This window comes from Suncus etruscus, chromosome 5 (assembly GCF_024139225.1).
Source record: "Suncus etruscus isolate mSunEtr1 chromosome 5, mSunEtr1.pri.cur, whole genome shotgun sequence".
In the NCBI taxonomy this organism is placed as follows: Eukaryota; Metazoa; Chordata; class Mammalia; order Eulipotyphla; family Soricidae; genus Suncus; species Suncus etruscus.
The window spans coordinates 51,661,108-51,674,054 of NC_064852.1; the positions used below are offsets into that span (position 1 = coordinate 51,661,108).

Below are 12,947 nucleotides of genomic sequence, written 5' to 3' on the forward strand. Positions count from 1 at the left end.
CTGCTCCAGCCCCTGAACTCAACTATTTAATTTTTTATTTTGATTTTGTGTTCAGGTCTCTCTCCTAAGTCTTTTCTCAGGGATCACTCCTTGCATAGCTTAGGGGACCATATGGGATGTCGAAGATCAAACCTAGCTTTGCTGAGTATAAGACAAGTATTGTACAATCTACTTGTACTTACTGCACAGCCCAAACATAACCTTTAAAAACTGATTTTTAGCATTTTAATAATGTAATTTTATTTATGTATTCATATATTTATGATTTTTGGCTAAACATGGCAGTGCTCACGGTTTACACCTGGCTCTGTGCTGGAAGGGCTCTGAGATTAAAACTCTGTCAGCATTTTGCAAGGAAATATTCTGAGTTGCATATCTCTCCAGACTTAAAGATAATGTTTCTTGAGCATGACATTTAAAATGAAGATTTACTCTGCCTGTTGTAGAAAAGTTTTCCCAACACCACTTGTTGAAGAGGCTTTCCTTTCTTTATTTCATATTGCTTATTTGCTGTTATATTTTTTATTATTTTATTTTTTATTTTATTATTTTGGTTTTTGGCCACACCTGGTGATGGTCAGGGGTTACTCCTGGCTATGTGCTCAGAAAGCACTCCTGGCTTGGGGGATCATATGGGATGCCAGGTGATCGAACTGCAATCTGTCCTAGGCTAGTGTGGGTAAGGCAGATGACTTACCGCTTGTGCCACCGTTCCAGCCCAGGAAAGGATAATTTTTACTTTAATGGTGGCATTGTATACATTTAAAAACTTCTGAACATGTATTCTAAAGCATATATTCCTAAAACACATAGTACTGTAGATCAACATTGTCTTTATAAAAATAAGCACATATTTACTTGATATAATAGTATAATTTAAAAATTATATTCAAAATATATAAGTTCTCTATTTCAAGAACAGCTGGGTTGAATAGTATGAATTTTAAATGTATTCTAATTTTCAATAAAATTTGAACAATTATAAAGATTAAATTAGAAAACAATCTTAATGTTGGGGGCCGGAGAGATAGCATGGAGGTAAGGCATTTGCCTAACATGCAGAAGGTTGGTGGTTCGAATCCTGGCATCCCATGTGGCCCCCTGAGCCTGCCAGGAGTGATTTCTGAGTGTAGAGCCAGGAGTAACCCCTGAGTGCTGCCAGGTTTGACCCAAAAAACAAACAATCTTAATGTTATTAGAACAGCCAATCTATAGCTGATACAACTACCACAAAAATAGCAAATAATATAAAATAGTATACAAAAGTTATTTGAAATATTGTCAGAGCTTTGAGTCATTATAGGAGCTGTGATCTCAGTTCAACCTGCTTGTTAGTTAACCTACTTACCCCTATCCAATTACTTGTTCCTCCTCCTTCAAACTGACTGCATGATCTATTTGTTGGAATCTGAAATAAATCCTCAAAATGTTTAATGAGTCATGTCAGTAGACTGCATCTAAATACTAAACTTCCTAATTTACATCAAATGAGAGGACATCATCAACATTTTTAAGAGGTTTTCCAATATGCAATGACCACAAATTAATCCCGAAGCAAGTATGTTATGAAGCGGAAGTGTTTCTGGCAGTGTTTGCACTTGTTGTATCACTTGTCTTCACTGTAACTGTGGTAGTGAAAACACAACATGTGCACTCTGCTCTGCACACACCATCATACCACCCAACACCAATGAACTGCCAAAAACATCTAGGCTCAGAGTCAAGACTATTGAATATTATGAATGGCAGTGCTTTTACTGTACATACAATGTTTTTTTCCTCTTACAGAATGAACACATTGCAGAAAATAAATACTTAATGTTTTCCTACCATCATTCTCAGCATGTCTGTATTAAATTAATATCTCTTCTGAATATATTGTGTTAGGATATTTGGTTTGTAAAGCTGTTAACTCCTCTTAAATAAGCATAAATGTTTAATTTCTGGAAAATTGGAAACCACCATAATAATATCATTCCTTGTGGCCAGAGGGTTAATGCAACAAGGAAGGCACTTGCCTTACATGCTATCAACTTGGTCTGATCATCTGCATCACATATGGTTCCTGGAGCTTGCAGTCAAGAGTGATGCCAAGAGTGATCCTTTAGCACAGAGCCAAGAATAACCACTGAATGTGGCCCAAACAAATTAACAATAATAATAGTGCTCTACCACCACCAGACAGTACTGAAGCAATTATGGAGAGAAAATGTTGAATTTCTCACAAAAGTTAAGGTGGTGGCAATGAATATATCAGTTTAATCACAAAAATGTCACCCAAGTTAGATGTGCTTCATGGTAATGAATATCAGTTACTTTATTAAAAACCATTCCTTTAACAGTCAAAAGTTTCAAACTATTGGAAAGACATGGAGTCACACTGCAAAAGTTTTTACTACTAAAAGAGGTAATGTGGGCAAAGTTTCAACAGTATTTAAACTGAAAGATTAAGTTGATATATTTTGATAGAGAATAAATATAATTGTGTTTTTATAATGATTATATTTTTCAATATTGTGTTATTTGTTGAATTTTTTTAAAAAAGGACATACTTTAAATATGTCACTCTAAGGACATAAGATATAACATATTTGTTTTAAAAGATAAAATTCAAAGTTTTACTAAAAATGTTAACATAGAAGAACAAGGTGGGGATGATTCCTAGGAAATGTTTGAAGATACAGACTAGTTTGCAATTGAACATAAACTTTTCATAGATTTAATTGTAAGTTAGAATAGATTGTCTAAGGTGCTGAGACAGTTTCAGAAATATCTCCCTTTAAATTTTGGTTCCTAAATCTTATGCCTATAAACTATAATCAATTAGGATGTACATGGAATCTATTATTGATTGAAGTAAGTCAGAGGGAAAGAGATAGACACAGAATAGTTTCACTCATCTATGGATTTCAAGAAAAATAAAAGACATTCTTGCAATAATATTCAGAGACAAAAGAGAGGAAGGCTGGAAGTTCCAGCTCACTACATGAAGCTTCTAGAAACAATAATAGACTTGTATGGCAAAGTGGCAGGCTAGAAAATTAACACACAAAATAATTGGCTTTCTTATACATAAATAATGATAGAGAAGAAATGGACATCAAAAAATTTACTTCACATTACTGCCATACAAACTCAAATACCTTGGAGTCAACTAAAGAGGTGAAGGACCTATACAAAGAAACTACAAAATGCAGCTTCAAGAGGTTAAAGAGGACACAAGGAAATAAAGACATACATCCTGCTCATGGACTGAGAGGATTAACATAATTAAAATGGCAATACTCCTCAAAGCATTGTACAGATTTAATGCAATTCCTCTAAGGATATCCATGACATTCTTCAAAGAACTGGATCAAACACTCCTTAAATTCATTTGGAGCAATAAACACCCATGAATAACTAAAGCAACCCTTAGGAAAAAAAGATGGGAGGCATCACTTTCCCCAACTTTATATTGTAATACAAAGCGATATTCATAATAGCGGCATAGTATTGGAATATAGACAGACTCTCAGATCAATGGAATAGACTTGAGTATTCAGAGAATGTTCCCCAGACATACACTCCATTAATCTTTGATAAAGGGGCAAGAAATGCAGAATGGATCAAGAAAAGCCTCTTCAACAGGTGGTGCTGAGACAACTGGTCAGCCACATGCAAAAGTGGTGAACTCGCTCAGAACTCAATCTGACACAATGCACAAAGGTCAAATCCAAATGGATTAAAGATTTTGATATCAGACCCAGAACCATAAGGCATATAGAAGAACACGTAGGTAAAACACTCCATCTTCAAGGAGGAATCACCACTGTCCAAAAAAGTGGGGCAGAGATAAACTAAAGGACTATATTAAGCTGAGAAGCTTCTGCACCTCAAAGGAAATAGTGAATAAGATACAGAGGTCAACCACAGAATAGGAGAAACTACCCAATTCCTATCAAATAAGGGGCTAATATCTAAGATATACAAGGTTCTGACAGAACTTAATAAGAAAAATCATGTAGTCCTATCAAAAAATGGGGAGAAGAAATGAACAGACACTTCCTCAAAGAAGAAATACAAATGTCCAAAAGGCACATGAAAAAATGCTCCAAATCACTAGTCATCAGGGATATGTAAATTAAAACAAGAATGCTATCACATGCCACAGAGACTGGCACACATCACAAAGAACAAGAACAATCAGTGCTGGCAGGGATGTGGGAGAAAGGAACTGTCATTCACTGCTGATGGGAATGCAGTCTAGTCCAGTCTTTATGGAAAATATAGAGATTTCTCAAAAAACTGGAATTGAGCTTCCAATGATCCAGCTATACTACTTCTAAGGATATACTCTTAGAACACAAAAACAACACAAAAATGCCTTTTTTTTTTGCACACCCATATTCATTGCAGCACTATTTACAATAGCCAGAATTTGGAAACAACCCAGATTCACAACAACAGATGAGTGACTAAAGAAACTGTGGTACATATATACAGTGGAATACTATCTCTGTCCCTGTGTTGTGATGTCCAAACCTTAGCGTTTTAATTGTTCTTATGATATCCAATTAAATGACAGGCACTAGAGATAACACACTTTTTCTTTTTTCTATTTGGACACAAGTAAATATTTGGAATATTGGGATCAGTGATTACAGCTGTAGTGTATTTGCCTTGCACAAAGCTAACCAGATTTAATCCCTGACAACATATATGGTCCCCTGATTCTGATTAGGAGTGATCCTTGAGCATAAAGCCTAAAGTAAGCCCTGAGCAAAGCCAGGTGTGGTACAAAAACCAAATAAATGTATGAGGTATATTTCCCACTTATTTATATGTGGGCATGCTTACGTGACTTCATTGGGCTAACTAGGTGTGAATAATATGTACTTGGCAGAACATTTAAAAGTACAATATTTTGAAGTTTGCATTCCATTGTTATTTTTGGAATCCTGCACTATCAAAGAAGAAAGGGTTCGACTAGTGAATGCTAAAACTAGGTTCAAGAAAGGTGAACTATCCTAGCAGAGTTCCATCACCAATCAGCTTGCCAACTAGAAGACATGTAACTTCTAGATCAATCACTCCAAACTGAATCAAAAAACTATCCTGACAACACACAGAACCTTGAGACATTATAGATATTTAATACTTCAGTTCACAAAGTTTGGGGATGATTTGCTACTAAACCAGAAGCAAACAATTCCCAGGGAGATACTTTTGAGACTACTTAAATATCTTGTCACACACACTATAATGTTGATTAAACTTATTATTCTTGTTAGCTAAATATTACTAAGGTTGAAAATGCTAACTGTAAGGATGAGGACTGAACAACAATATTTATTTGCTAAGTCAATAGCTATTCTCAATATGCCAGAGGTAAGTGCTATCATGGCAGAACTGGAGCTCATAAGAAAGAGTACTAGAAATACCACATGACTTTCTGATGTAAGACTTGTACCTTCAAAATGTATTTCTGGGATGCTTTATAAATTGTAAGTGAGGTAGAGTGAGTGGTAGGTTGGATAGAAACTCATTTTTCAATTTCATAGAAGAGTCCCTTCCATATGGGGGTTGGGTAAGGATACCAGATCTACTGGTGTTATGAAGAGGACTATTATGTCTCTGTGTGAAACATTTCTGAAGTTGTGAGTATATTTTAATTCACTTCGCACTGCTACCTTCTGCACTGCCAGGAGCTCACTTAGAAATAACTGCCCATTAACTTGAGTTTGCCTGCAAAGCATTTAGTCTCTCTCACTCTCTCTCCAGTGTCTTTGTCTCGCTGTGTGTGTCTCTCCTTCCATTCTTAAATAACTACATTCCTCCTACTTTCTTTCCTACCACCACCCAACACAAGAGTCCCAATCACCTTACAGTGTTCTGCCTATCCGCCTAACCAATTATCTTAGTGTATTCCCTAGATGCAGCTTTCGCTGCATTTGTGTGAACCCTCATAAAACACTAAGGCTCACTCCAGCCAGTCCTTTCAGATTTCGGAAACCTAAATTTGCTAAATCTGCAATCTCTAGCCCCAGGTCTCCCCAATAGAGCGGACGGCCCGGGGGGTGGGACCGCCAGCGGATCCCCGAGGGCAGTCCCAGACGCGCAGCTAGCGGCTCCGTGGGCCCTTGGCTAAGACGCGAGAGACGAACCCCAACTAGCGCCCAATGGGAACCCTCGGAGACCGGGGTTCGCGAGGGTGTTAGTGCATGTGTGCGGGGTGTATGGAAAGCCGGGGACCCCTCCGGTGGCTCTCCGGGGCCGCGCCCGGCAAGTATCGCGGGACTTGTGCGCCTTGCTGGAGAGGCAGCTCCAGGAGCAAGCTAGTGGAGCGCGCTCGGTGGTGCTGCGCCCCAACCCGGGGAGGAGCGGGGAGCCGGGAGGGAGGAGGGCCGGGGGTGCGGTTACGTAAATGGTATCAGCCCAGTGAGAGGCCTCGGGGCTGGGGCTCCGGGAGGAGGCGGCGGAGGGGCGGGGACGGAGCGGGCAGCGGGGTGGGGGGCGGAGGCCGGAGGCGAAGTGACCGCGCCGGTGACAATGTGCTAGATCCCGCGCTCCTGCTCCTGCTCTGGCTCCCGCGGCTCCTGCTCGGCCTGGGCTCCCGCTCGCTCACTCTCTCTCTGTCTCTCTCTCCCCCCTCGCGCCCGTGGAAGCCCGCAGCCCGCCGCCACGCTATGAAGGGCTGGCAGAGGCCGGAGCTGGCTCGGAGGGCTCGCGGGCAAGAGTGAAGGGACTGAAGCGCGCGTGGCAGCGGCGCTCGCGGGTGGGCGCGGGTTCCAGGTGAGCGCGAGCTCGACTCGGAGGCGGCTTTTGCGTGCGTGGACGCCGTGCCCTCTTCGCGGGATCCTTGGCCACCGGAGCAGGTCTCCGTCTCTCTCTCTCTCTCTTTCTCTCTTTTTCCTGTTTTTGCTTTGCAATCCATCCCGCGCCGCTTTTCCAAAGGACCGCCCGACTGGGCGCCGCAAAGTCCTGCAGCGAATAACGGGACCGGGCTGGGGCAAGGATGCGGGCGTGCGGGCGTGCGGGTTGCTCCGGGATGCTCGGCGCGCGCTCGCCCGACGCTGCAGGTGCAGTGGGAGGATCGCGGGGCGCGGAACTTTCTGCCGCCGGTTCACCCCGCCACTTGGCTGAGCTAGGGGATGCCCCACGGTGTTTGGGGGGTGCTGGGCTGTCGCTGACTTTGACTCCTTGGTGGAGGGCTGGCTGGTTCGGTTCATCCTCTTGACCCGGCAACTTTCTCTCGAACCCCCACCGGGAAGGGCGAGGCGGACCAGTCTCTACTACCAGATGCTGGGGGGGGGGGGAACGCTCTGAGACTTGGGGTGTCGTGGACGATTGCGCCTTCTTTGCCCCCCCCCGTTTTTTTTTTTTTTTTTTGCCGGCTCTCCTTGCCTCTTGTTCACGTCGTGCCTCTTATTTCTGTCTCAGTTTTTGTCTCTGGTACCCAACCCGTGGTTTTATTGAATGGAATTAATTAATTAATTTGTTGGTCTTTCCGTCTCTTTCTCTGATCTTTCTTGGGATGGATTGCTCCTTTCCCCTCTTCTGTCTTTGCCCCTGCTCCCCTTCTTACCGTAGCTTCTCGCACCATTCCTGCCTCCCCCCCTTTTTTTTTATTCCACTGCCTTTCTCCATCTCTGCCTCTCCTGCCCAAATCCCTGGTGCCAATTTTATATTCTGAGGACTTCCAAACAACACCCCTCTCTCGCCCGCAAGTTCAGTCCGGGTAGAAACTGGAGGGTGGAAATAGCTCGATCTTGTCCGGGATGTGTTGGAACCCCGGGGCTGGAAGAGGCTCTCAAAGGCCAATTTCCCTTCCGTGGGCTCCTAGGCGCTGAGCTGCAGCAATCAGAAAGCACGGATACTTGGGCACTATGCAAGCGCCCCCTGTTCTTTGTGATCAATCGATCGGTTCAGTTTTCAAGTGTGTGTGTGTATGTGTGTATGTGTGTGTGTGTGGGGGGGTGTAGTTCTCCAATCTAAACGAAGAATTCCAGAGGAGTAGATTAGGTACTGTTTTTAGGGTGCAAAGAACCAGAAGCTTTGGGATGGAAGAAAACTAAGCCGGGAAGGGTTGGAGCTCTCCTGAAGCAAAGAAGGTGTTGCTAGTATAGGAGGAGTCCTTAGGGACTGCCTGGTTTAAATTGGCATAACACTCAGCCCATGAACATTTTCATCTGGGGAGTAAGCTCAGTCACTTTGCTTAGAAACACAGCATTGAGATTTTTATTTGCAGCGCTAAAATACTTGGACATTTATGAAACCTGGATTTTAGGTTCCCTTGGGGCATATATATAAACTGTGTATGTTTGCATCCATGCCCTCTAGTGTTGAAGAAACCTGATGGTATCAGATTACTGAAAAGTAAGGTCAACCAGGTGGTGAGTTACTTTAGAACCACTCACCTTCCTAGATAGACTTTACCTTCCTTCTTCTTTTCTTAGAATTATTTTTGACTTTCACATTGTTACTAATTATTTTTTATTTCCCCGGATCTTTACAAAAATCCTTCCCTGCAGAATTAGAATCATAATGTTAAAATAGTATTTGAGTGATTTAAGAGACGGAATGGTTTGGAGAATATTCATAGCCAGAGGCAGACATTGAACATAGGAAATGTGAATTTCTCTATTATATTTGCTTCAAATCTGGATTTCACATGATTTGCCCATATGTCTGCCCACTTTCTAGCCCATTAAGATTTTTTCTTGATTGCTTCTACTTGATTAAATAAATACCACTAATTTACTATTTCTTTGATGGTTATCTCACTTCAGGATTTAGGCAGTTTAAGTAGAAACTCTGTCTTAGATTTGGGGAAGAAATCTGTTTCAAAAAAAGCGCAGCAATGCTGTTGTAGATTAATTCTGGATCCTTGAATCTAGATTATGACCAGAGTGATGTGTTAGACACATCATGTGGGAAAACTAGTAAATGCTTAGAAGACTTTTAGGCAGATTGTTCTTTACTTGTAACTGATTATGTAAATTTAGAAGTACTCCAGCTTTGTTAATAAGCTCGGAAACAACAACAACAACAACAACAACAAAAATGAATGTTGTCTCCCTCTTCCCCATACATGTTTTACTTAGACTTTGGAGAATAGGAATTGAAATTTTGTAAAGGGGATCTTAGAATATGCCTCCTTAGCACTGTTTTTAGTCCATTTATTGCGGAATAGCCCCTCTTTGTAAATTTATAACTTAGCTGTCTTAGCGGCTCTAATATATGAGATGTCATCTCTCAACCTTTCTCTTTGAAAGTCAATTGAGACATGCCATAATTTTTGAGTGAACACTTTAATGTGACTTTTTGTAAATGAAAAAAAATCTCTTTAATATAAAGAACAACTAAAATTAAACATTTAATACAAATGATAGATTAGGTACTAGAATTTGTCTGCAGTTCAAATCACTCATGTTGAATAATTTTGGTTTCCTTACTTCTTCAGGCATGTATATAAGAGGTGCACAAGAGATTTTACCAATATTTCTGGAAATGTAGTGGTAGCTAATTTAAGCTACCAATATGAATTTATTATGATTGTAGTGTTGCTGTTTTGAAATTATATACTGGGGCCGGAGTGATAGCACAGTGGTAGGGTGTGTTTTCCTTGCATGCGGCCCACCCAGGATGGATCCGGGTTAGATTCCCGGCATCCCATATGGTACCCAAAGCATGCCAGGAGCGATTTCTGAATGAAGAGCCAGGAATAAACCCTAACTTTCACCAAGAGTTATTTCCAAGAACGGTTGGTTATGGCTCCAAACAAAAAGAAACAGCAATTTACAGGATTTTATAATCTTCCAAAGTTAGGTTCAGTGTTGTGCATTGGTCATGTTCAGGACAATATTTTTTAAAGAATATAATTTATCTGGCCAGAGAGATAGTACAGCAAGTAGGGTGTTTGTCTGCATTCTGATGAGTGTTGATCTCTGGTAACCTTAGAATCCTTAGATTCCCAAAGCACCAACAGGACTGATCCCTGACTACAAAACTAGAACCGAGACCTGAGCATCTCTGGCTTCCAAATGAAAACCAAACTAAAAAGAATATTTAAACTAATATGATACTCAACCCAAAATTTGTATTTAAAAATAGCTAAATTTGGGGTCGGAGTGATAGTACAGTGGAAGAGCATTTGCTTTAGTGACCCAGAACGGACCTGGGTTCAATCCCTGGCATCTCATATAGTCCCCCATGCCAGGAGCGATTTTTTTAATATCTTTATTTAAACACCTTGATTACAAACACCTCCTTCACCAGTGCAACATTCCCACCACCAATGTTCCAAATCTCCTTCCTTCCCATGCCACCACCACCTGTACTCTAGATAGGCTTTCTACTTTCCTCATTCATTCACATTGTTATGATAGTTATCAATGTAGCTATTTCTCTAACTGCACTCACCACTCTTTGTGGTGAGCTTCATGTGGTGGGCTAGAGCTTCTAGTCCTCCTCTATTTTATCTCTGGAAATGATTGCAAGAATGTCTTTTATTTTTCTTAGAACCCATAGATGAGTGAGACTATTCTGCGTCTATCTCTCTCCCTCTAACTCATTTCACTCAGTTTCATAGATTCCATGTACATCCATGTATAGGAAAATTTCATGAAATCACCTCTCCTGACTGCTGCATAATATCCCATTGTGTATATGTACCACAGTCTGAACACATAGGCAGGAGTAACCTCTGAGGGTCACTGGGTGTGGTCCAAAAACAAAAAAAAAGCTAAATATATCAAATGAAGATATTTTAATATTGAAGTATGTTCTGATATTCTACGTATAAAATATTGAGACTTTTAACTTTTTTAGATTGATGTGCATCGATATGAGGTCAAGTAATTATATTAGAGTGAAATACAGTATTTCCATTTTCCCACTTGACTTTGTGGTGTGATAGATGTATTAAGAGTTTCAGGTAATAGAACAGCTTTTAAAGACTTTGGCATTTTAGGAAGAAGGTGAGAGAGCAAGTGATGCATGACTAATTTTATTCTTTATGGTTAAGCAAGTGAACAGAATTTTGGTGTTTCAGAATAACAAGCAAAGTAAAATGAATTATTAAGAATAAAGTATGACTGAATTTTTCACTGTGTAAAATAACAGTTTCGTGCCTCTTAGAAGTGTTCATTGTGCCTTATAAATATGAAGAGTTACTGTTATTTTTTTCTTAAATTAATAAGCCTTGTTAGTCCCCATATTCTCTTGTAAAACCCTTGTAATAAACAATATTTTTTGACTGTGACTTTCAATATATAACCTTCAGTTTGTGTTGCTTTCTTTCCTAGCAACGTGGGGACATCTTAAATCTGATGGGTTCTGAGAATTGTGATTGGGCTTTCTTTAAAAAAATCTTACATATGGTCATCATAGAATAAAAACATATGAAAAATAAAATCAAGATTTAAGTACATAGTATTCCAATTGACTCTCTTTGATGGCATTTCTTAGTAATACCCTTCTTCCTACTCCATATACACATTAGACATATGTTTGAAAACATAAATCACCCTTAAAGATACAACAGTCTGGTTAAAAGCATGAATCGTTTTACATTTTATTTTAATTTAGTCCTATATATTGTATAATACTATATATTAGACATGCATTTTATTTTAATTATTTATTAAATATATTAACTTTCTAAAATTTAATCTTTACAAAATTTTAAAAAAATCATGAAATGGAGCTGGGTTAGGACATAAGTAGTTAGTGTATGCCTAGCATTGTATCTAACTTGGGTTCAATCACTGGCTACATGATTATATGAGCATCACCAGATGCAACCCTGGAGGTTCTCTGAGCACTGGAGTAGCGTTCAATTAGGGGTTGGGGACAGAGAGGGATAATCTTGGCAATGCAGAGCCTGGGCAGTCCAGCATCCTCAGATATTTCATTGAACCACATGTATCTTGAACCAAGAATTGCTGAGGTGGAATGGAAGGTGGGGAAAAGGAGGCTCAAAACAATTTTTTTGAAAATAGCCACATTAATTCAGTAATAGTTGTTTTTCCATTTGGGGTTTTATAGGCAGATATACTTGGAAACAAATTGCACATCTAAAAGATTATTATTTTTATACCTTTTCATTTTGTGTTGGTTTTGGTTTTGGACCACACCTGGCGCAGTGCTCAGTATTTATTTCTGGTTCTTCACTCAAGGGATTGTTCCTTTGGGGAGCTTTGGGGACCATAGGAAATACCATTTATTTTTTTAAATTTTAGTAGAGAATGGCATTTATATTTGTATTAATATAAAATAGCAGAAAATCTCTTAAAATTCAATGTCTCCTGAAGACTAATTTTTTTAATTAATTAACTTTGATTTGGAGAGGTCCTACCTGTAGTACTTAAGAGCTGTCTCCTGACTCTGCACCAAAGGATGCCATGCAAGGCAAGATTCCTCTCTCCTCTAGTTCCTATTTATTATCTTTATTAACATTTTTTCTAATTTTGAATTTTTATTATAACACTATGACTTACCTGTTTTTCGTCAGACTTTTTTTTAAGTATTAAATATTTCAACATCATTCCCCTTACCAGTGTGACCTTCCCTCTACTTATGTTCCCAGTTTCCCACCCACCACCCAAGTCAGCCCCTTGCAGGCACAAAATATTTCATATTGTTTTTTATAATACAAAGGCAAATGGAACATCAAAACTTAGTACTTGGCTGGAGTGATAGCACAGCATAGAGGGCATTTGCCTTGCATGAGGCCAACCCAAGTTTGATCTCTGGCATCCCATATAGTAGTTCCCCAGGCCTGCCAGGAGTAACTTCTGAGTGCAGAGCCAGGAGTAACCTCTGAGCACCTCTAAAAACCCTAAAACAAAACAAAACACAACTTAGATCAGTTGAGGCCAATTTGAAATAATAGTGTTATTTCTCAATGGTATTACTAAAGTCTAAGGATTTACAACATTTTTTTTTTTTGAGGTTTTTGCTAG

At 39.7% G+C, this 12,947-nt stretch overlaps 1 protein-coding gene across 1 annotated transcript in view; it reads left to right on the top strand.

The window, feature by feature from the left end:
* Positions 1-6,541: 6,541 nt before the first annotated feature.
* Positions 6,542-12,947, top strand: part of GALNT13 (polypeptide N-acetylgalactosaminyltransferase 13) — a 623,731-nt gene continuing 617,325 nt past the window's right edge. Inside the window, exon 1 of the mRNA XM_049773003.1 lies at positions 6,542-6,857. The gene's annotated coding sequence lies outside the window, so the exon portion shown is untranslated. The remainder of the gene's footprint in view (positions 6,858-12,947) is intronic.